Here is a 25,770-nt window from a genome sequence, read left to right as displayed (position 1 = left end):
AGAAGTTGTCATCATAGCCACAGCAATCTTCATCCAGGAAGAAGAAAGAAGAAGAAGTTGTAATCATCCTGGCTCCTGGAGGGGTCCTGGGCATGGGCAGGAGTGGCCATGCCTGCCAGGAGACAGCAGATGTGACTGCAGTTCCATCAATGCCCTGGCACAGAGTGAGATGTGGTGTCCAGTGGATCTTCAAAGCACCTCAAGGCAAGGGGGCTGGAGCAGGGTAAAAGGATGGAATGGCAAGAACCATATGGCCAATATGGCCAGAAACTTTATCAGATCCTTGTTTTTCAGTGTCTGGAGACTCTCCAAAATACCTGTATAAGAAGGAAAAAGTGCAAGGGCAGTGATTTTATGTTGGGTACTAGCAAAACAGGAATTGGACATGAAATGAGGGTATTGGATGACCTCTGAATGCCTTCCAGCTCTGACTTTCAATAATTATATGATTCTAACTAGCTAATGGTGGGGAAAAGAAATGTTCTCCCCCACCCCACCCCTTTCTCCCAAGCCTCTTTGGCTTCAATCCTCATTAAGAGTAAGTTAAATCTCCAGAAGACAGGAACAAAAGCAGCCACTGCTGAATAGGATACTCCTCCCTCCTTCTTGTGATGATCCTCGTGCTCTTCCTGCCCATTCCTCCCCTCTTATACAGAGATCTTTTCCCCAGACTCCTGCCTCCCTGACCCCTCACCTCCCACATCTTCCTTCCCTGGGCAACCCTATAGAGTATAAGGTCCAAGAAAAGGCTCCAATCTCCTTTCAAGCCTCCAAATCTCACTCCAGCTAATTTCACTGAAAAGCAGATATAGAGCACTTCTGATCTTCCTTTGTCCTGGTCCCTGAAAGCACCACATTCAGGTTCAACATTACTGAATGTTTCAACATTTCAAATGTAGACAGTTAATGGAGGAGTTTCAACTCCATGAAGTTATTAACATGAAACTGTTACTCCTTTAAATCCTTCTTTTATTCATGTTCTGTCACATAACCCTGTCCTGCTCCCTAGCAATGGCCTCTTGGCACATTCCATAGCTTACCAGACACTTTTTATTACTAATATGACTCCTAATAAAATATCATAGCTGATTGATTAAAAAAAGTTCATCTTCTCTTCTTCAAAATAGCTAGGCGCATGATCCTAGGTTCTTGGAGTGAAGAGTGAACACAGTATGGCTCAGAAGCAAATCCTCCCCTCTCTCTTTTCAAAGTCTAGATCTTCCAGCCCCTCATGGGCAGGGGGAGAAATGAGTAAATGCAAGATCATGTCAATGAGGGCAGATGTCCTGGCATCCCTCTGTTGTAGATTCTTTCCCTTTGGTGAAAAGACACTGTGCATGGTTTTTGTAAGGGCAATGATACATTTTTACCATGCCTCCTACCCAGTCCTGAGGACCCTCAGAACAAGGAATATCCCCTACACCTTACCTATTCCCATCTACAGCACAGGCCTTAAGCCCTTTCTCTGGGTTAGGCGGCCTCTTGCTTATCCCAGTGAGCCCTCTTCCTCTGTCCCTCCCCTCATCTCCGTGTGGTTTCCTCTGTGCCCTCGAAAGGTCACAGGAGACTAGGGAAAGTGTGGCCACATCCTTTTCTTCAGTACCTAACACTATGGCACCCTTCTTACTCTGCTGGTGACAGCTATTACAACAAGCTTCTCTGCTCAGAAATCTCCAGACTGGTAGCACACGAAGCACATCTCAGGCTCTCCTAAAACTTTCTTGCCCTGCTCTGTACCACTCCAAAGTCAGTAGAGAGTGAGCCTGCAGGTTCTAGAGCTTAGTACACACCTGTCATAAAGAAGATACAAGTCTCTCCTTCTCGTAGATACCCCAAACTCTATGACTGATTTCCCATTGGAAGTTCTTCACTTGGCTTCTTAGGGAGGAGAGCAGCCCACCCATGGGGAAGAAAAGGAAAACCCTCTTGTCTGTGCTCTAATAACACCCTCCATCCTGATTCCTCTTGCAGGGAGGGGTGGGACAGGGAATTATGGTAAGGGGAAGGTTTAACCTCCACCTAGTAAATAAATCTGGAAGTCCCCAATGGTGGTGACTCTTTGGTAACTATCTTTAGGATATGGGGTCTTAGCTTTTCTTATCCTCCTCAGCTTTATGTCTTTGCTAAAATTCTTGCACTAAAGGACAAAATCATTCTGAATATCCTGTTACAAAATTCAAGAATTAGTAAGAGTTAGTAACTGTATTTAAAAAAAAACACACACACAAACAAACAAAAAACCCTCTACCATGGTACCTGTACTCTCTGCACAGTCAAACAGCCACATCCCAACCCTCTACCTGTAAGAACCTTCCCACTTAAGGGTAAGCCTCATCCATAACCAATTGGCAGAATTACAGTGAGACTTCCAACCATTAGGGAAGGAGATTTATCATCATTGGCTTGCCATCATTGACTTGTAAGCCAATGTAACAATACTTTTTTGTATAATAACTTAAACATCAAGAGACAATAAGAACATGCATCCAAACAGCAGCATGACTCATACCCTCACTCCTTGCTATTTTGTTCTTAATAATGTTATCTCACCCATTGGGAAATTGAGACCCATAAACTCCAAAATCGCACAGAATAGAGTCAAAATCATCATTGGAGACTTAAAATAACTTCAAGCTACTCCATAGCTCAGTAAAGAACAATGTGTTTTTATTCCTAAATGAAAGTCTTAAACTACCTTCTCAATGACATTTCTTGCTAATAATAAAGGTTATTGAAAGAAATCTGATCTTTGTCTATAAGCCAGAAAGAAATTTCATGTGAATGATAAGCCTGATAAATTCTGGGCATGAGTGTAAATGACCATTTGTTAAGTTACAGTTCATTACACAGGGTATGGCACTCTTCCTTGGAATGTTCTTTCATTTTAAATACATCATTTTTGGGAATTTTGTATTCTGGCATAATTGTGGCACGTAGAAAGCATGTGAGCATCTAAAATATTTCAAGCACCAAGTCAGTTACAAACACAAAATAGGCCTCTTGTTTATCTAAAAATAAACATAAAAGATCAGAACCTTTTGTTTGTCTATAGCAAATAATTTTCTTAGCTTTTCTGACACACTTGTAGCCACCCTGTTGAAAATCTGCAATTAGAACATGATTCATTTGCCCATGACTATAATGTGAGTGCCCCTATTTTTCTTTTTCTTAGAAGCTTCCTATGGTGATGGAAAAATGCAGCATCCAAATTAGACTATAAACCCACCCCCTCAGAGGATGCTTTTAGAAGCCTAGATTTTTTTACTTCAAATTGTACACTAATGAAGGCAGTTACCAGTAAGATTTCCAGGCCCACAACACAGAAAAGCTAGCTAAATGCCAGGTCACCCCCTAAGCTGCAGCACACAAGTAGCCAACAAATATTTCACCAATTTGTGTTGCTGTTGTTGTTGTTGTTATTTGTCCTGGGCTACAGCATTGGCCAAGTTTGGTGCACACCAACCATCCATAGAAGCCAGAGGTTCTCAATCTAGGAAGCACATGAGAATCACCTGGTGTGTTATTCCATTTTCATGCTGCTGATAAAGACTTACCCAAGACTGGGAAGAAAAATAGGTTTAATAGACTCACAGTTCCACGTGTCTAGGGAGGCTTCATAATCATGGCAGAAGGTGAAAGGCACTTGATACATGGCAGGCAGTAAGAGAGAATGAGAACCAAGATACAGGGGTTTCCCCTTATAAAGCCATCAGATCTCATGAAGTGACACTTATTCAGTACCGCAAAAAACAGTATGGAGGAAACCACCTCTATGATTCAATTATCTCCCACCAAGTCCCTCCTATAACACATGGGAATTATGGGAGCCACAATTCAAGACAAGATTTGGGTGGGGAAACAACCAAACCATATCACCTGGGAACTTTGAAAATCCTGATACCCAAGCCAGGTAATTCAGAATCTCTGAGAGTGAGACCCAAGTATCAGTATTCATTACAGACCCCAGAGCATGTCAGTGTGCACCCTGCATTGGGAACCACTGCTGTAAGACAACCATGCTGAATGTGTGCAGAGAAATGGGATACAAAAGCAAAAAAACGTTGACTACTAAAGTGTGGACAGTTCAAAATTATAATCAAATATAATTTGCAATAGTCTTTCTTCCTCTTCCTACAACCATAAACAGTAGCACTGAGTACCTGAAGGAAATGAGTATACAGAAATAAGGTTGGTGATATGGTTTGGCTATGTCCCCACTCGAATCTGATCTTGAATTGCAGCTCCCACAATTCCCACATGTCATGGGAGAACCCAGTGGGAGGGAATTGAATCACGGGGTCAGGTCTTTCTCGTGCTGTCCTCCTGATAGTGAATAAGTCTCACAAGATCTGATGGTTTTATGAAGAGGAATTTCCCTGCACAAGCTCTCTTTTTGCCCACCACCATATAAGTAGTCCCTTTGCTCTTTCTTTGGCTTCCACCAAGATTTTGAGGCCTCCCCAACCAGGTGGAACTGTGAGTCCATTAACCCTCTTTCCATTATAAATCATCCAGTCTCAGGTATGTCTTTATTAGCAGCATGAGAACAGACTAATCCAGTTGGAAAAGAAGATTGGACCCTAAAATGAAGCACAGCGAATACTGGAGTAGAATTACGGACTTCACCCTTTAGGCACCAGGGAATCATTGAAGGTTTAGGTGCAGTGAGGTGATGAGATTAAGAGGATATTTTAAGAAGACCAGTCTGCCAACAATAACAGGATGAATCAGAGAAGAAGAAAAAAGAGTCAAGGAAACCAGTTAAGAGGCAATTGGGGTGGTCCAGAGTTGAAGGGTGCAGGAGCCTGAATACCAATACCAGCGGTGGAAATGGAAAATAACTGCAACCCTTAACTAGTTATTGAGGAAATAAAAGGAGAGGATTGAAAGTGGAGGTTTGAAGCCAAGTCAGAATGAAACAGAGAAGTCAGGAAGAGAAAGAATTCAAAAATAAGAGAAAAAAATGGACACGTTTAGTCTAGGAAAAAGGTTGACTAGGTAGGCAAAAATACGAGCCTGAGGCTCAGAAGAGAAGACAAGGTGAACCAATATCAGATTTTTCTTCTTCTCAAAGTTCAAGGAGAATTTAGAAATAGGTCATCAGTCGTTGGACTCAGATTTTAAAGGTAAGAGTTACATCTTAGTCACCTTGTTTATTGTCAGAACCCGGCAAAGTTCCTGATACATAACAGATGTGCAATAAATGAATGAACATCTATTATGTATCATTTATCTATCAATAAATGAACATCTATTATGTATCATCTTAACATCTATTGCTTGTAAAGCTGAACTGAAGTATATTAAAAGGAAACAGTTGGAGACTCTGCAAATAATTTCTGCCAAAGTCATAGTTTTGGCTAAGATCTTCCCTGTTTGCTCAATGGTATGAAGACAAATAGAAAGAGGCACATGAATACACTGAACACCCTGCATTAGAGACAACTGGGAACCACAGGCCCAGTGCAAGCTGATGCAGAGACTGGCAGAGAGGAGGGAGGGGCCAGCCACCCAGGTGTCCTGGAGGTGCAGCCCATGAGGAAGAACCAACTGTGATCCAGTGATTGATACTTCCCAGGGCTTGATTTCTAAGGAGCTGGTGGGGAATCTCTATAGATAGAATGAATTAGAATAAATTCAGAATAGAAAATTAAGCTTTGAATAGAACTCCAAATATGTCCAACTTGGAAGAATCATTGAGAGTGAAAAAGCTATTACACCATTATTTTTCATTACTACATAGTAAAAAGGCTAAATATTTGATAACTCTAGGACAAACGGCTCCTAATCTGTTAACATCATTCATTGTTCAGAAACGAAAGGAACATTACTTTGTACGACAGTACCACTATTATTCAAATGTATGGGGGTGCTGCTATAATAAGGAATGAAATGTTTACATTAAAAAGTAGTACTCATACTAATATATTTAGGAACCTATAGTTTATGGCTTTTAACAACATCTAATTCATTATATTTTCTGAAGTGTATTAATTGTGAATAATTTCAAAAGTACTATAAAATTATTTTTTAATACCATCGAGATTAAAGATATTACATTCAATCCTTTAATATTTAAAGAAATTAATTTATGAAATTATATTAATTTATGTTAATTGTATTATGTAATTAATTTATTAAATTTAAATAATTAAATGTAAAGATTTTATATTGTTCAAAAATCACATTCTGTCTTCTTTAAAGGGTAAGATTTTTTACCCACTCTTTATTCTTCTCTCCTTTTCCTGGAAATTGATATTTCAGTGTTTATATTTCATATTTTACATATATATATTCAACACCACCATATATTGTTTTCTGTGGGGCTTCTAATGCTTAAATAAATGATATTATACTATATGGATCTAAATTGCTTTTTGTACTCAGTATTATGTTTTTAAGAGCTAGTCATTCAATTTCACTGCTGTATAGTACTCCATTGTTTGAATCACTAGAGTTTATTAGTCCATTTTTTAATCTAGTGTTACTTAGGTTGCTTTCTTCTAATTTTTTTTCTATTGCAAACAGCATTGCAATGAAGTTCCTTGCACATCTTCTTGTGCATATTTGAAAATCTAAAGACTGAGTTGATAGATGTGAGAGTATGCACATTTAACAGAGTATTAAAATAGAAGTTTTGCCTGAGATCCTAAGATGATAGATAACAGTTATCAAAGTAAGACGCCAGACCAAGAAAAAATATCATGGTACTAAAAAGTAGTTTCACTACTCTTACACCCTCTACCCATATTGAATATTAAAAAGGGTCAGACTGTTGAAAATGAAGGAGAGAATTTGCAGTAAGAATTTCTTGTAGAGAACCATGCTGTAAGTCTCATCTGGTCCCTGATTCCTATCAAGGAGAGAGTAGGATATGGAGCTACTTACTTCTCACATAAAGCCAATAAGTGGATCTTGAAAGGCTTAATTTGTGACTTGCAGTGTGCAGGACAGAGAGGGCTGGGACCAAGTACCATCTACATAATATAAACAGCTTGCTCCTGCATTAACCTGTTCTAACCACGGGCCACTGCTGGCTAAATGCCCAATGGTTCGCAAGAGAGAGAATACTATGGGCCCATGATAAGCCTTCATTCCCTGAGGAGGTCAGCCACCCACCTAGTGGTGGGTTAGTTACATAACATCTCTCACACATGGGTGGCAGGGGGAAGGGGGCAGCAATGAGTTCATTGGAATTGAGACACATTCTACATCTGTGCATGCCCTCCTTGACCACAGTGCCTCTGTCAGCACTGCCATCTGAGAGTTCACACATCTTCTCTATCAATATGGCAGCCTACAGGACCTCACCACTGAACAAGGGATTCATATGACAGCAATAGAGGTGTGTAAGAGGGCTTGTGGCCACAGGATTCTTTGGCTTTATAACATACTCAGAAGCAGTCAAACTGACGGAAGGCCCAAGGCTGGATGAGGAGCTGAGTGTCAAGACACATGAAGTTAGCATGCTAATCTCAAGGATGTAACATGCCAGGCATGGTGGCTCAAGCCTGTAATTCCAGTACTTTGGGAGGCCACGGCGGGCAGATCCCTTGAGCCCAGGAGTTCGAGACCAGCCTGAGCAACACAGCAAAATCCTGTCCCTACAAAAAATACAAAAATTAGCCAGGCGTGATGACACTCACCTGTAGTCCTAGCTACTTAGGAAGCTGAGGTGAAAGGATCGCTTGAGCCTAGGAGGTCAAGGCTGCGGTGAGCCATGATCACACCACTGCATTGTAGCCTGGGTGACAGAGCGAGACCCTGTCTCCATTAAAAAAAAAAAAAAAAAAGTAACACAAAATTAGATAAGATGGCCAACTAGATGCAGCTAGAAGCACCTCTTCCACAAAAAGGAACCAAAATATCAAGTAAGACTTCACACCTCCAACAGATCTTTTGAAAGAAAACACTGAAAATCAATAGAGAGGTGATGCAGACACTGTGGCTGAAGAGGAAGGAAGCGGGACAGACTGCTCTGTCACCAGGTGCCAGGACCTGCCCCTGAACCCAGACTGGACCCAAGGAAGGGGTAAATGAAGGCACTCCAGGGCACCACATGCCCACCATGGAGCCCTGAGTCCTAGCTACAGGAGTTCCCATGATCCCCGCAGATCTTTGGATTGGCAGGGGGAGTTGCCTAGACAAATGGAGAGGCACAGTGAGAACCTGCATGGAGCCCAGAAGACTTTGCTGTGCTGGGCAGCTTGTGGCAAAACATGGGGCCAGGGTGAGCCTATCTGGTAAGGCTCTGGACGCATATCCACTAAGGCTCTGGACGTCCATCCTGCACTAAGCAACTGCAGCTCCTGCTGTCTGCTGGGCCAGTAGAGAACAGGGTACGACCTCACTCACAGGCCCAAGAAACACCTCACGGCCATTGTCGCCAATGAGGTACAGATGAACCAAACTCCTCCTTGCCTGCTGGCCCTCCCAAGACCATCTGCCTGGCCACTCCCACAGGAGTGTACCCCCAGCACAGCCTCCACTGCCCCAGCTAAGCATTGTGTTAGCAGCCTGCCAGCAGCTCACTTCCCCATCCCAGCTTCACTTTGGCCCCAAGGGACCAGAGGACAAATCCAAGGGCCAGGTCCCAACTCTCCAGGATTCAAGCACATCGCCCAGGGGCATCGAGTTAACAGTTGTGGCCTGATCTTGAGTAGGGGAGGAGCCCCCACTATCAGAACACAGAGTGTGGTGCTGGTTCATGGGGTGGTGTGGGAGCTGGGCACCCCTTCCTTTGCAAGGCCAGGTGGGGAAAGGCATGGCCTGATGGCTGTAGTTTCCCCCTCAGGGAGTCTGGCAGCCCGGAATGCCCAGTAGGGTTCAGCGATCTGGGCACAGACAGCTTGGGATGAACTTAGCTGGTCAGCCTTGCTGGCTGGACCAGATGTGAGAGGGAGACTCACTGGGTCAGGGGAGCATAAACTGTGTGGGCCCCATGGCTGCCTGCTGGGCTGAAAACCCCAGTCCACTTCTCTTCCCCTAAGCAAGTTCTGTGGCACAGGAGGGTCTTCTTCGTCCCTTCCTGAATGGTTGTCCCACCAGCCTGAGAGCTACCCCTATGCCTCCACCAAGGTCAGCGCTCAAGTCAGCCTCAGAGAGCCTGATAACGGGCTTGCCCAACCCAGCCACACCCAGCTTTGCCCCCTCCAGCTGCTCTCAGCAGAGCACAGAATGGTATCCCTGGGAGCCCCACAGGCTGCCCATCGCCAAGGACAGCCCAGTACTTCCCCTGTTCAACCAAGGCCAAGAAAAAATTCTACTGTCATCACTGCAATTGCCTCTCACCTGCAAGCGCTACTTACAGGCCAGGAAGTCAACCTGCAGGGCCCATCACAACTTCAGCAGACAGCATAGTACAGCGCTCAGCTGGTTCATACCCATAAGTGCCACCTACTGGCCGATAGAGTGAACTGCACAACCCAACATAATTTCCACGAAACAGATAAAACTTCCTGAGACCTGCCGTCAGGGATAGAGCTACCCAGCCCAGATACTACACTTTTCCCACAATCTTCGCAACCTGCAGACCGGGAGATTCCCTCGGGTGTATATACCACCAGGACCCTGGATTTCAAGCACAAAACCGGGCGGCCGTTTGGGCAGACACTGAGTTAGCTGCAGGAGGTTTTTTTCATACACCAGTGGCGCCTGGAATGCCAGCGAGACAGAACCGTTCACTCCCCTGGAAAGGGGGCTAAAGCCAGGGAGCCAAGTGGTCTAGCTTAGCGGATCCCATCCCCACGGAGCCCAGCAAGCTAAGATCTACTGGCTTGAAATTCTCACTGCCAGGCTGGGCAGGGTGGCTCATGCCTTAATCCCAGCATTTTGGGAGGCCAAGGTGGATGGATCACGCAGGAGTTCAAAACCAGCCTGGCCAAGATGGTGAAACCCCATCTCTGCTAAAACTACAAAAATTAGCCAGATGTTGTGGCAAGCACCTGTAATCCCAGCTACCTGGGAGGCTGAGGCTGGAGAATCACTGGGCGGCAGAGGTTGCACTGGGCCGGGATTAAGCCACTGCACTCCAGCCTGGGCGACAGATTGAGACTCCATCTCAAAAAAAAAGAAAAAAAAATTATCGGTGTCTGAAGTCGACCTGGGACACTCGAACTTGGTGGGTGGAGGGGTGTCCGCCATTACTGAGGCTTCAGTAGGCAGTTTTACCCTCACAGTGTAAATAAAGCCACAGGGAAGTTTGAACTGGGTGGAGCCAACCACAGCCCAGCAAGGCTACTGCAGCCAGACTGCCTCTCTAGATTCCTCCTCTCTGGGCAGGGCATCTCTGAAAATAAGGCAGCAGCCCCCGTCAGGGACTTATAGATAAAACCCCCATCTCCCTGGGACAGAGCACCTGGGGGAAGGGGCAGCTGCGGGCACATCTTCAGCAGACTTAAACGTCCCTGCCTGCTGGCTCTGAAGAGAGCAGCAGGTCTCCCAGCACAGCGTTCGAGCTCTGCTAAAGGTCAGACTGTCTCCTCAAGTGGGTCCCTGACCCCCATGTATCCAACTGGGAGACACCCCCCAGTAGGGGCCAACAGACATCTCATACAGGAGAGCTCTGGTGGGCATCTGGTAGGTGTCCCTCTGGGACAAAGCTTCCAAAAGATGGAACAGGCAGCAATCTTTGCCGTTCTGCAGCCTCCACTGGTGATACCCAGGCAAACAGGGTCTGGAGGGACCTCCAGCAGACCTGCAGCAGAGGGGCCTGACAGTGAGAAGGAAAACTAACAAACAGAAACGGAATAGTATCAACATCAACAAAAAGGACATCCACTCAGAGACCCAATCCGAAGGTCACCAACACCAAAGACCAAAGGTAGATAAATCTATGAAGATGGGGAGAAACCAGGGCAAAAAGGCTGAAAATTCCAAAAACCAGAATGCCTCTTCTCCTCCAAAGGATCACAACTCCTCACCACCAAGGGTACAAAACTAGACAAAGAATGAGTTTGACTAATTGACAGAAGTAGGCTTCAGAAGGTGGGTAATAGGAAACTCCTCCGAGCTAAAGGAGCATGTTTTAACTGAATGCAAGGAATCAAAGAAACTTGAAAAAAGATTAGATGAATTTCTAACTAGAATAACCTGTTTAGAGAAGAACATAAATGACCTGATGGAGCTGAAAAACACAGCACGAGAACTTTGTGAAGCATATGCAAGTATCAATAGCTGAATCGCTCAAGCACAGGAAAGAATAACAGAAATCGAAGATCAACTCAATGAAATAAAGCGAGAAGACAAGATTAGAGGAAAAAGGGTGAAAAGAAACAAACAAAGCCTCCAAGAAACATAGGACTATGTGAAAAGGCCAAATCTACATTTGATTGGTGTACCTGAAAGTGACAGGGAGAATGGAACCAAGTTGGAAAACACACTTCAGGATATTATCCAGGAGAACTTCTCCAACCTAGCAAGACAGGCCAACATTCAAATTCAGGAAATACAGAGAACACCACAAAGATACTCCTCGAGAAGAGGAACCCCAAGACACATAATTATCAGATTCACCAAGGTTGAAATGAAGGAAAAAATGTTAAGGGCAGCCTGAGAGAAAGGTTGGGTTACCCACAAAGGGTAGCCCATCAGACTAACAGCAGATCTCTCAGCAGAAATTCTACAAGCCAGAAGAGAGTGGGGGCCAATATTCAACATTCTTAAAGAAAATAATTTTCAACCCAGAATTTCATATCCAGCCAAACTAAGCTTCATAAGCAAAGGAGAAATAAAGTCCTTTACAGACAAGCAAATGCTGAGAGATTTTGTCACCACCAGGCCTGCCTGCACTAAACATAGAAAGGAAAAGCCAGTACCAGCCACTGCAAAAATATACCAAATTGTAAAGACCATTGACACTATGAAGAAACTGCATCAACTAATGGGCAAAATAACCAGCTAGCATCATAATGACAGGATCGAATTCACACATAACAATATTAACCTTAAATGTAAACAGGCTAAATGTGCCAATTAAAGACACAGACTGGCAATTTGGATAAAGAGTGAAGACCCATCAGTGTGCTGTATTCAGGAGACCCATCTCACGTGAAAAGACACATATAGGCTCAAAATAAAGGGATGGAGGAATACTTACCAAGTGAATGGAAAGAAAAAAGAAGCAGGGATTGCAATTCTAGTCTCTGATAAAACAGACTTTAAACCAAAAAAGATCAAAAGAGACAAAGAAGGGCATTACATAATGGTAAAGGGATCAATTCAACAAGAACAGCTAACTACTCTAAATATGTATGCACCCAATACAGGAGCATCCAGATTCATAAAGCAAGTTGTTAGAGACCTACAAAGAGACTTAGACTCCCACACAATAATAGCGGGAGACTTTAAAACCCCCACTCTCCATATTAGACAGATCAACGAGACAGAAAATTAACAAGGATATCCAGGACTTGAACTCAGCTCTAGACCAAGTGGACCTAGTAGACATCTACAGAACTCTCCACCCCAAATCAACAGAATATACATTCTTCTCAGCACCACGTCGCACTTATTCTAAAACTGACCACATAATTGGAAATAGAACACTCTTCAGCAAATGCAAAAGAATGGAAATCATAACAAACAGTCTCTCAGACCACAGTGCAATCAAATTAGAACTCAAGATTAAGAAACTCACTCAACAATGCACAACTACATGGAAATTGAACAACCTGCTACTGAATGACTACTGGGTAAATAACAAAATTAAGGCAGAAATGAAGATGTTCTTTGAAACCAATGAAAACAAAGACGCAACATACCAGAAACTCTGGGACACATTCAAAGCAGTGTGTAGAGGGAAATTTATAGCACTAAAATGCCCACAAGAGAAAGCAGGAAAGATCTAAAATTGACACCCTGACATCACAATTGAAAGAACTAGAAAAGCAAGAGCAAACAAATTCAAAAGCTAGCAGAATACAAGAAATAACTAAGATGAGAACAGAACTGAAGGAGGTAGAGACACAAAAACCCTTCAAAAAATCAATAAATCCAAGAGCTGGTTTTTTGAAAAGATCAACAAAATTGATAGACCGCTAGCCAGACTAATAGAGAAGAAAAGAGAGAAGAATCAAATAGACACAATAAAAAATGATAAAGGAGATATCACCACTGATCCCACAGAAATACAAACTACCATCAGAGAATACTATAAACACCTCTATGCAAATAAACTAGAAAATCTAGAAGAAATGGATAAATTCCTGGACACATACACCCTCCCAAGACTAAACCAGGAAGAAGTTGAATCCCTGAATAGACCAATAACAAGTTCTGAAATTGAGGCAGTAAGAGCCTACCAACCAAAAAAAGTCCAGGACCAGATGGATTCACAGCAGAATTCTACCAGAGGTACAAAGAGGAGCTGGTACCATTCCTTCTGAAACTATTACAAACAATAGAAAAAGTGTGAATTCGCCCTAACTAATTTTATGAGGCCAGTATCATCCTGATACCAAAACCTGACAGAGACACAACAAAAAAAGAAAATTTCAGGCAAATATCCCTGATGAACATCAATGCAAAAATCCTCAATAAAATACTGGCAAATCGAATCCAGCAGCACATCAAAAAGCTTATCCACCACTATCAAGTCGGTTTCATCCCTTGGATGCAAGGCTGGTTCAACATATGCAAATCAATAAACGTAATCCATCACATAAACAGAACCAATGACAAAAAACACATGATTATCTCAATAGATACAGAAAAGGTCTTTGAAAAAATTCAACAGCCCTTCATACTAAAATCTCACAGTAAACTAGATACTGATGGAACATATTTCAAAAGAATAAAAGCTATTTATGACAAACCCACAGCCAATATCATACTGAATGGGCAAAAGCTGGAAGCTTTCCCTTTCAAAACCAGCACAAGACAAGGATGCCCTCTCTCACCACTCCTATTCAACATAGTGTTGGAAGTTCTGGCCAGGGCAATCAGGCGAGAGAAAGAAATAAAGGGTATTCAATTAGGAAAAGAGGAAGTCAAATTGTCTCTGTTTGCAGATGACATGATTGTATATTTAGAAAACCCCATTGTCTCAGCCCAAATCTCCTTAAGCTGATAAACAACTTCAGCAAATCTCAGGATACAAAATCAATGTGCAGAAATCACAAGCATTCCTATATACCAATAACAGACAGAGAGCCAAATTATGAGTGAATTCCCATTCACAATTGCTACGAAGAGAATAAAATACCTAGGAATCCAACTTACAAGGGATGTGAAGGACCTCTTCAAGGAGAACTACAAACCACTGCTCAAGGAATTAAGAGAGGGCACAAACAAATGGAAAAACATTCCATGCTCATGGATAGGAAGAATCAATATCGTGAAAATGGCCATAATACCCAAAGTGATTTATAGAATCAATGCTCTCCCCATCAAGCTACCATTGACTTTCTTCACAGAATTGGAAAACACTGCTTTAAATTTCATAGCAAAAAGAACAAAGCTGGAGGAAACATGCTACCTGACTTCAAACTATACTACAAGGCTACAGTAACCAAAACAGCATGGTACCAGTACCAAAACAGATATATAGACCAATGGAACAGAATAGAGGCCTCAGAAATAACACTACACATCTACAACCACCTGATCTTTGACAAACCTGACAAAAACAAGAAATGGAGAAAGGATTCTCTATTTAATAAATGGTGTTGGGAAAACTGGTTAACCACATGCAGAAAGCTGAAACTGGGTCCCTTCCTTATATCTTATACAAAAATTAATTCAAGATGGATTAAAGACTTAAATGTAAGACCTAAAACCATAAAAACCCTAGAAGAAAACCTAGGCAGTACCATTCAGACATAGGCATGGGCAAAGACTTCATGTCTAAAACACCAAAAGCAATGGCAACAAAAGCCAAAATTGACACATGAGATCTAATTAAACTAAAGAACTTCTGCACAGCAAAAGAAACTATCATCAGAGTGAACAGATAACCTACAGAATAGGAGAAAAATTTGCAATCTCTTCATCTGACAAAGGACTAATATCTAGAATCTACAAAGAACTTAAACAAATTTACAAGAAAAAAACAACACCATTAAAAAGAGGGCGAAGGATATGAACAGACACTTCTCAAAAGAAGACATTTATGCAGCCAACAAACATATGAAAAAATGCTCATCCTCACTGGTCATTAGAAAAATGCAAATCAAAACCACAGTGAGATACCATCTCATGCCATTTAGAATGGCGATCATTAAAAAGTCAGGAAACAACAGATGCTGGACAGGATGCGGAGAAATAGGAATGCTATTACACTGTTGGTGGGAGTGTAAACTAGTTCAACCATTGTGGAAGACAGTGTGGAGATTCCTCAAGGTTCTAGAACTAGAAATACCATTTGACCCAGCAATCCCATTACTAGGCATATGCCCAAAGGATTATAAATCATTCTACTATAAAGACACATGCACATGTATGTTTATTGTGGCACTGTTCACAATAGCAAAGACTTGGAAACCAACCCAAATGCCCATCAATTATAGACTGGATAAAGAAAATGTGGCATATATACACCATGGAATACTATGCAGCCATAAAAAAGGATGAGTTCATGTCCTTTGCAGGGACATGGATGAAGCTGGAAATCATCATTCTCAGCAAACTAACACAAGAACAGAAAACCAAACACCTCATGTTCTCACTCATAAATGGGAGTTGAACAATGAGAACACATGGACAAGGAGGAGGATGTCATCACACACCAGGGCCTGTCAGCGGATGGGGGGCTGGAGGAGGGATAGCATTAGGATAAATACCTAATGTAGATGATGGGTTGATGGACGCAGCAAACCACCATGGCACATGTATACCTATGTGACAAACTTGCACATTCTGCACAAGTACCCCAGAACTTAAATATTAAAAATATATATATATAGCACATTCAATTATGTTCAGTACATAATACTTGAAAATGATAATAAATGACTGCTGATCATAAAAAAGGAAAATAAATAACTAAGATCAGAGAAGAACTAAATAAAACTGAAACCCAAAGAAAACATACAAAGGATTAACAATGGAAACGAACAGTTGAGTATTTGAATAGGTAAACAAAATTGATAGACTGCTACCTAGATTAACAACAAAACAAAGAGAAAATCCAAATAAGTACAATCAGAAATGACAAAAGTGACATTACAACTGATACCACAGAAATAAAAAAGATCCTCCCAGACTGCTATGAACATCTCTAAGTACACAAGCTAGAAAATCTAGAGGAGCTGGATAAATTCCTGGAATTGTACAAGCTACCAAGATTGAACCAGGAAGAAACTGAAATCTTGAACACACTAATACAAGTTACAAAACTGAATCAGTAATTAAAAATTACCAACTAGAAAACACTCTAAACCAGATGGATTCACAGCCAAATTCTACCAGACATACAAAGGAGAGCCGATACCAATCTTACTGAAACTATTCCAAAAAAATCAAAGAGGAGGGATTCCTCCCTAACTCAGTCTACAAAACCAGTATCATCCTGATACCAAAATCTGTCAAGGACACAACAAAAAAAGAAAACTACAGACCTATACTCCTAATGAACATAGATATAAAAATCCTCACAAAATACTAGCAAACCAAATCCATCAGCACATTAAAAAGATAATTAATCACTATCAAGTGGGTTTTTTTATAGGATGGAAGGATGGTTCAACATATACAAATTAAAAAATGTAATTCACCATATAAACTGAATTGAAAACAAAAACCATATGATCATCTCAAATGCTGCAGAAAAAGCATTTGATAAAATCTCTTCATGATAAAAACCTCAACAAACTAGGCATCAAAAAACATACTTCAAAATAATAAGAGCCATCTATGACAAACCCACAGCCAACATCATACTGAATGGGCAAGAGTTGAAAGCGTTAACCCTAAGAACTAGAGCAAAACAAAGGTGTCCACTTTCACCACTCCTATTCAGTACAGGAGTGAAATCCTAGTAAGAGCAATCAGGCAATAGAAAGAAATAAAAGGCATCCAAATAGGAAATGAAGTCAAATTATCTCTATTCACCAAGAACACGACCCTACACCTAGAAAATTCTAAAGATTCCTCCAAAAGACTACTAGGCCTGATAAACAACTTCAGTAAAGTTTCAGGATACAAAATCTATTTTAAAAAATCAGTAGCATTTCTGTACACCAATCATGTTCAAGTTGAGAACATTAAGAACACACGTTCATTTACAATAGCCACAAAAAGAATAAAATACCTAGGAATACATTTTACCACGGAGGTGAAAGATCTCTACGTGGAGAACTAGAAAACACTGATGAAATAAACCATACGTGACACGATCAAATGGAAAAACATTCCATGCTCATGGATTGGAAGAACATTGTTAAAATGACCATGCTACCCAGAGCAATCTACAGATTCAATGTAATTCCTATCAAATTACCAATGTCATTTTTTACAGAATTAGAAAGAACTATTCTAAAATTCATATGGAACCGAAAAAAGAGCCTGAATAGTCAAAGCAATCCTAAGCAAAAAGAACAAAGTTGGAGGCATCACATTACCCAACTTTAAACTATACTACAAGGATACAGCAACCAAAATAGCATGGTACTGGTACAAAAACAGACACACAGACCAACGGAACAGATTAGAGAATCCAGAAACAAAGCCACACATGCTGCAACCAACTGATCTTTGACAAAGCCAACAACAATAAACTATGTGGAAAGGACACCCTATTTGATAAATGGTGCTGGGAAAACTGGCTAGCCATATACAGAAATATGAAACTGTACCCCTACCTCTCACCATACACAAAAATTAACTCAAAATAAATTACAGACTTAAATGTAAGACCTCAAACTATAAAATTCCTAAAAGAAAACCTAGGAAAAATTCTCCTAGACATTGGCCTAGGCAAATAATTTATGACTAAGTCCTCAAAAGCAAATGCAATGAAAACAAAAATTAACAAATGGAAACTAATTAAACTAAATAACTTCTGCACAGCTAAAGAAACTATCAACAGAGTAAACAGTACACATACCAAAGGAGAGAAAATATTGGCAAACTATGCTTCTGACAAAGGCCTAATATTCAGAATTTATAAGGAACTTAAATAAATCAACAAGCAAAAAAAACACTAAAAAGTGGGCAAAGGACATGAACAGACATTTCTCAAAAGAAGACATACAAGGCAGCCAACAAACATATGAAGAAATGCTTAACAACATTAATCAGAGAAATGCAAATTACAACCACAATGACATACCATCTCAGACCAGTCAGAATGGCTATTATTAAATAGTCAAAAAATAACAAATTTTATTGAGGATGTTGGTGGAAGTGTAAATTAGTTCAACCCCTATGGAAAACAGTATGCAGATTTCTCAAAGACACATAAAATTAGAACCACCATTCAATCCAGCAACCCCACTATTGGGTACACGCCCAAAGGAAAAGAAGTTTTACCAAAAAAAGCGCTTGTATGTTTACTGCAGCATTTCACAATAGCAAAGTCAAGGAATCTACCTAAGTGTCCATCAAAGGTGGACTGGATAAAGAAAATGTGGTACATATACACTGTGAAATACTACACAGCCATAAAAAACAATGAAATCATTTCCTTCACAGCAACCTGGATGCAGCTGGAGGCCATTATTCTAAATGAATTAATGCAGAAACAGAAAATCAAATACCACCTTATTACAGGTGGGGGTTAAACAAAGGGTACACGTGGATATAAAGATGGAAAAAATAGACACTGGAGACTCCAAAAGGAATCCAAAACCACCTATTGAGTACTATGTTCACTATTTGAGTGACAGGTTCAATAGAATTCCAAACCCCAGCATTACACAGTATACCCATATGATAAACCTGCACATGTACCCCCTGAATCTATTTCTCAAAAACAGAATGAAACATATGCATTGAGTCAACAAATTATATAACCTAGTTTCCAGTGGCTAGAATTAAACCAAAAGTCCAATACATTTTAGTCTCTCATCACAAGAAAACTGGTCCAATCCAGTAACCAAAGAGTCTAATTAAAAGCAGCCCTCCGTGGTAGCTCACGCCTGTAACCCCAGCACTTTGGGAGGCCAAGGCGGGCGAATCATTTGAGGTCAGGAGTTCTAGACCAGCCTGGCCAACATGGAGAAACCCTGTCTCTATAAAAATTAGCTGGGCGTGGTGGTAGGTGCCTGTAATCCCAGAGACTTGGGAGGCTGAGGCAGGAGAATCACTTGAACCTGGGAGGTAGAGGTTTCAGTGAGCCGAGATCACGTCACTGCACTCCAGCCTGGGTGACAGAGTGAGACACTGTCTCAAAAAAAAAGAAAAAAGAAGCAGCCCTCTCGTAATTACAACCGATAACCCATTTGAGGAATTTGGCCTCCAAATTTGGACTCTGAAGGGTTACAGAGGGGAGTAACCCTCTGTAACCTTTCTTTCTTTCTTAGGGAGGGAGAGTAGAGTCAGTAAGAGCTGCACTGAGCTGAAAGCTGCAGCTACAATGTGGCCAATGAACTCTTTAGTGCTCAGCAGGCAAAGGAGTCACTGTAAGGTTGGTGGTCATTGATACTGACACCCATGAAGAACTAGGGCTGCACTCCACAAGGGAGCAGGAATGAGTAGGTCCAAATGCTGGGGATTCACTGGGGTGTCTCATAGTGCTACCAAGCCTAGTATTAACTATTCAGGAGCAATTATAGCAAATGTGTCTGAACTTGGGTAAAGCAGGAACAAACCCTGACAAGGATCTGAGTGCAATTAGTTTATTTGGGAGTAAGCCCAGAAAACTTCAATAGGGAAGTGAGTAGCAAGGTAGGAGGTGGAGAAAGCCAGTATTATCAACCAATTTATCACTGTAGGCAACTGGAGCTCACTCCTGCTGGGCAAATCTGGCAGTCAGTGTAGAACATCATAAGCCCAAAGGTGAGGAAGCTAGGTAATTATATATCATCTCCAGATCCACCAGTGGTTCAGGGCTGCTGCCAGGGGATTCACTGTCTAATACTCTAGCTTGTTCTTTGCCTGCATCCAGAGAAAAAAGCCTTCAGACACAGAGCATGCAGATGTTCACAGTATGCAGCCTTCAGAAAGTGGAGGTGAATGCTGAGGTTACCTAGAGAGGACACCAACACTATCTGCTACAAGCCACAACCCAAGAAGGGCAGAACAGCTAAAAGTTCACATGAAAGTCTGGACCCATACATTAGGCAAGCAATCCAAACCAGCTTAATTGCTGACCGAGCACAAGGGGAATCCACAAGGAGTGGTGGTGGAGGTGAAGCAAAGATGGAGAATATAAAATACAACATCAAGACCCATCACAGCAGCTGGACTATTACTCATGCCTTGTATCCTCCCAGACGTCACAATGGGATACCAGTTTGAAGAGAACTCTGTATCTAACTGGGCTTACTCCTCTCCTCTCTGAAAAGAAATTAGCATGCCCTGTTCTCATGAAAATAAAAAGGAAGACTCCTTATTATAGTAACAGAACCTAAAATGAGAGCAAGATTAGATTGGAGTGGTTGACAGGAGGAGACTGTATCTGATCCAGATTGTTCGTACCTTCTCAGATTCCCTTGTCTGCCTCCTGGACCATGCTGTCACATCTAGGGCTGGACCAGTACTTGCCTGCTGTGTGCCAGGGCCTCCCTTTCATTACTGTTACATGGCATAGACCATCAGCGACACATGTAGAGCTTCTGGCTTTTCCCACCACTTCCAGACGTAAAAGAAATACTACAATGTAGAGCACAGGCCCAGCATCCCAAACAGCTGCTGAGGGGGGCCAGATGACTTAATCTGGAAGTGTGGTGAAGTTACCTTCCTATAGGCTAACTTTGACCTATAGGAAGTGGGTCTAGGAGGAGCCAGGTGCATAGATCTTTGTCCCTTCCTTCTTCCCTTTAACTGCTCTGAGTCAGCTACTCTGCACAGCCTAACTGGAGGCATCTGACGTGCTGAGCACCTGCTGGGGCTTTTCACCTTCAGCATGGGGCAGTGGGCAGAGCTGTGAGAGTTCACTGCATGGCTTCCCTCCTCGCCTGCCTCAGCTCCCTCTCCCTCATTCCAGCTGCCCTGGGTTGCACTTCCCAAATAAAGTCTCAGCTCTTTAAATCCTTGCTTCAGGTTCTATATTTTCGAAAACCTGGCTTAAGACATAACACTTCAACCAGGATCACTCTCAATTCAATGTTCAGCTTGGAGTTTTTCAGATCACACAGATGCTGTGAATCCCAGCCTCAAACCTACAGGTGGTAATTAAGAATTCTCGGGAGATTTCTTTTTTTTCAAGGACTGTTCCATTGTACACTTAGCTAAAACCAAAGCATGCCAGTCTCATTCTGTGGGGAAGTTTTCTTTCACCCTTAGCGGGTTCAAGTCCCTAATCAGACCTCTTACCTTTCTGGGCACTGAGCTATCTTTGTTTTCTTTCCTTGCATGGCCATAGAAAGCCAAGGGTCTAGGGCACAAAGTAATCTTAGGGCAAACTAGAGATCCAGAGCTCACTTACTCCTGGGGAATCATGCCTTCTTGACATTCTGGTCTCTGTTTCTCTTTTATACTTCCTGCTCAGCCATGCTTTTAAGAAGTTGTTTCCTTTTGTTTTATATTCTGCATTTTACGTATCTTACACTAAGAAGGTTTTCTTGGGACATCTAGTCTACAGTGTTACCTGAAAAAAAATAATTTTGGAGAACATATTTTTTATATTGAAACAATCTGAAATTTACAGCAAAGTTGCAAGTATAATACAAAGAACATTTTTTCCAGAATCATTTGAGATAAATTGCCAACATGATGCCCATAATCCACCCACCCTTCAATACTTCAGCATATGTTTCTTGCCCAAAAAAAGGATAATTCTACAAAACCTCATGCAATGATCAAAATCAAGAAATTGACATTTATATCCTAATCCCCAGATCTGTACAGGTCTTGCCATTTGCTCTAATAGCTGCCTTCATCAGAAAAGGATCTAATTCAGAATTATGTGCTTCATTTTGTTGTCATGTCTTTTTATTCTCTTTTAATCTGGAATGGTTCCTCTGGCCTTGACTTTCACAAACTCGACAACTGTGATGATTAAAGAATAGTTATGTCGTAATATGCCCCTTGATTTGGGATTGTCTGATATCTCCCCACAAATATGCATATTTGGCAGAAATGTCATAGAAGTGAGGCTGTGTTATCTTTGATTCTTCCCAACACTGATGATGTTCACTTGATGCAGTGTATGCCTACCAGGCCACTCCACTGCAAAGTCTCTCTTTTCTGTTTTAGAATTAATGAGTATTTCGTGGGGATTTTGAAATTATTTAAATTTCACATTGCTCATCAAAATGTCAATTTATTTATTTAGTAATGTATATTCATATACACTCAGTGGGTTATAAAATGTTACAAATTGTCTTAGTCCATTCAGCTGCTGTAACAGAGTACTTTAGACTAAGCAATGTACAAACAACAGAAATTTACAGTTCTGGAGGGTGGGAAAACCAAGATCAACGTGCTAGCAGATTCGGTGTCTGATGAGAGCCCATTCCTCATAGATGGCACCTTCCTGCTGAGTTTTTTTTTTCAATGGCAAAAAGGGCAAACATGCTCCCTTCAATCTCTTTTATAAGGACACTAATCCCATACACGAGGGAGGAGTCCTCGTGATTTAATCATTTCCCAATGGGCTCCACCTCTTAATACTATCACATTGGAAATTAAGTTTCAGCATAGGAATTGAGGGGGGTACACCAACATTCAGACCATAGCACTATTTGCTGTGATAGTGATTCTCAATATGATGTTCAAATTGTCCTTTATTTGGCTCCCAGGCAATCAGTGGAGTAAACTAAGAAACATATATATGCATATATGGATATGTATGCATATACATAAATACATGTATATACATACACTTAAATTTATATTTATTCCTATATCTGCCTATCTATATTTAGAATCCCAAGTTTACACAGATACCACCAATTTCAATCCAACCATTACAGTTTTATCCCCTTGTACTTTGTAACTCTCCCTCTCTGACCATGAGATATCTGGCTCCCAATTGTTCTTAATATACTTACTTATTTAAGCAACATCCCCATCTGTAACCAACTTCCAATCTCTCCTGCACTCCTGTCTCCCATATGGACACTCTTCTCACCCCATTCAACCCCACCCACCACGCCAAGCAGCCACCCCTCTCACCTGGACTTCCTCCTCTTCAGGCCTGGGCTCTGATACCCCATACCAGGCAGCCCTATAGAGATGCCTCCCTCACACTCACACAGTGCTGCATGGACACCCTCCTCACTCTATTGACTTCACCACCCTGCACTGTCACCCATTGTGTGGATGCTTGATTTACCTCTCTTAGCTTCTGACACCCTATGCTGGGCAGGCCTCCTGTGCAAATACCCTTCTTACTCCATTCTTGCTCTGACACCTGCACCAGGTGCACCCCTACATGCACATCCTCCTCACTCGGCTTGGACTCCATTGCCCCACTCTGGGCCACCATGGCTAGCACCCGCCCACCCCAGCACAGATGCCTATATCTTGCCCTAATGGCTTTAAAACTGAATTGTTCGGAAAGAGAGGGGGAAGTAGAAGGGACACCAGAGTTTTTAACATGCTTATTTAAAGTATACACTTAGCCAATAGTCCTATCTCCATCCCTATCATTTCAAGGACTTGGAAATGATAATTACTGGCACCACATATCTGCACACCCCAGTGTCTTAAATGTTATTGTTGTCAGTTGGTTTTTTTCTCTCCTTTTTTTCCTTTTTATAGCTCTAAAATTGCTAGTTATTATAATTATTATTTTGTATAGTCAATACTTCTTTATACTAATCAATATTTTACCTGTTTTGTTCCCCATTTCCTATTATATCCAATTCCTTCCATCTAGATTGATTTTGGTTTTCCTAAACTATATTCTTCAGTAGTCCTTTCAACAACAGTCTACAAGAGATGAACTTTTTCAGTCTTTTTTCAGATAGCATTATTTCACTCATACTTTTTAACAACTTTTTTTTGTTCTCACTCTTTAATGACAGCTTAACCACATAGAGCAGTGTAGGGTGATCAATGATCTGCTTTGGGCTGAGGGATTTCCCAGGACTCGGAACTTTCAGTGCTAAAACCAGGACAGTTTCTAGCAAAATGTCATGGTTGATCACCCTCTGTTATGTTCTGTTTCTTTGCGTTCACCAGTATTAAAAATATCATTGTCTTCTGATGTCTAGCTGTGCTTCTGAGAAAACTTCTGTGTGCTAAATTTTGTTTCTTTGAGGATAACCTATTATTTCTCTCTGTCTGCTTATAAGATTTTCTCTTTGGTAGTCTATCCACAGTGTTGCTTTATAAATTTATTTTCTGTTCATTCTATTCAGGACTAGTTACACTACTAAATATAAAGTTTTCATATCTTTCAATTTTGGAAAAATTGTAACCAATCTTTAAACATTTCATCTCTTACTTTAGAATTCTTGTTAGATATTGTCATGAACTGAATGTCCTTGTTCCCCCGAAATTCATATGTTGAAATACTAACCCCCAATTTGATGGTATTAGGAAGTGGGGCCTTTTGGAGATAATTAGATCATGAGGATGGAGCCCTCTTAAATGGGATTAGTGCCCTTATAAGAAGACATGAGGTTTTTGGCTAGTTTGTTTGTTTCCTCTCTGCTCTCCACCAGATGAAGATACAATGAGGAGACAGCCCTCTGCAAACCAGGAGACAGGCCCTCACCAGACACTGGATGTGCTGGTACTTTGATCTTGGACTTCCAGCCTCCAAAATGGTAAGAAATACATTTCTGTGGCTTATAAGTCACCCAGTTTATGAAACTTTGTTTATCAACCCAAGATAAAACAGATATTCTGTATTTTCTCACTATATTCCATATGCTTCTTTTTCCCTCAGATTTTTCTACCTCTACCCTTTTCTGCTCTGCATTCTGGATAATTTCCCCAGCCCTATCTTCCGGATACATAGGTATAATTTCAGTGATATTGAATTGATGTTTAACCCATTGTATTAGTCCAACATACCCCAGACTGGGCAATTTACAAAAGAAAGAGGTTTAATTGGACTTACAGTTTCACATGGCTGGGGAAGGTCTCACGATCACGGCAGAGGGTGAAAGAAAATTCTTACGCGGCAGAGGGTGAAAGACAATTCTTACATTGTGGCAGCAAGAGAGAATGAGGAAGAAGCCAAAGTGGAAACCTCTGATAAACTCATCAGATCTTGTGAGACTTACTATCACGAGACTAGCACGGGAAAAAACCACCCCCGCCGTGATTCAATTACCTCCCCTTGGGTCCCTCCCACAATATGTGGGAATTCTGGGAGACACAATTCAAGTTGAGATTTGGGTGAAGGCACAGCCAAGTCGTATCACCCATTGAGTTTTTAACTTTATTGGTTAAAATTTTGTTTCTGGAAGTTCTATTTGGTTCTTATTGAAAGATTTTTAAATTTTTTTCCAGAAGGTTATGCTACTTATTTGTACCCTGTTATTTTTTTCTCTCTTTAATCCTTACAAACATTTACTTTGTACTCTCGTTCAGATGATTTCACTGAGTTCAAGGACTCTGACCTCCCTGCATGTGCTGACTCTCATGATGGATTATTTTCCCACATGATTTATGATTTTGATTGTGAGATAATAATTCTAGTGGTTTATTTTTTCTATGAGAGACCTGTGGGCCTGGTTATGGAAATGTATTTTCAAAGTGGTTTTGCATTTG

The 25,770-nt window shown here is 41.2% G+C and overlaps 1 long non-coding RNA gene across 1 annotated transcript in view; it reads right to left on the bottom strand.

Moving 5' to 3' along the window:
* LOC134739896 (uncharacterized) overlaps positions 1-25,226 on the bottom strand; it is a 341,453-nt gene extending 316,227 nt beyond the window's left edge. Inside the window, exon 1 of the long non-coding RNA XR_010126994.1 lies at positions 25,115-25,226. This is a non-coding gene — a long non-coding RNA (uncharacterized LOC134739896). The remainder of the gene's footprint in view (positions 1-25,114) is intronic.
* Positions 25,227-25,770: the final 544 nt, after the last annotated feature.

This window comes from Pongo pygmaeus, chromosome 6 (genome assembly GCF_028885625.2).
Source record: "Pongo pygmaeus isolate AG05252 chromosome 6, NHGRI_mPonPyg2-v2.0_pri, whole genome shotgun sequence".
Taxonomy (NCBI): domain Eukaryota; kingdom Metazoa; phylum Chordata; class Mammalia; order Primates; family Hominidae; genus Pongo; species Pongo pygmaeus.
Note: the sequence above shows the minus strand (reverse complement) of the source record. Positions and strands in the feature narration are given on the sequence as shown.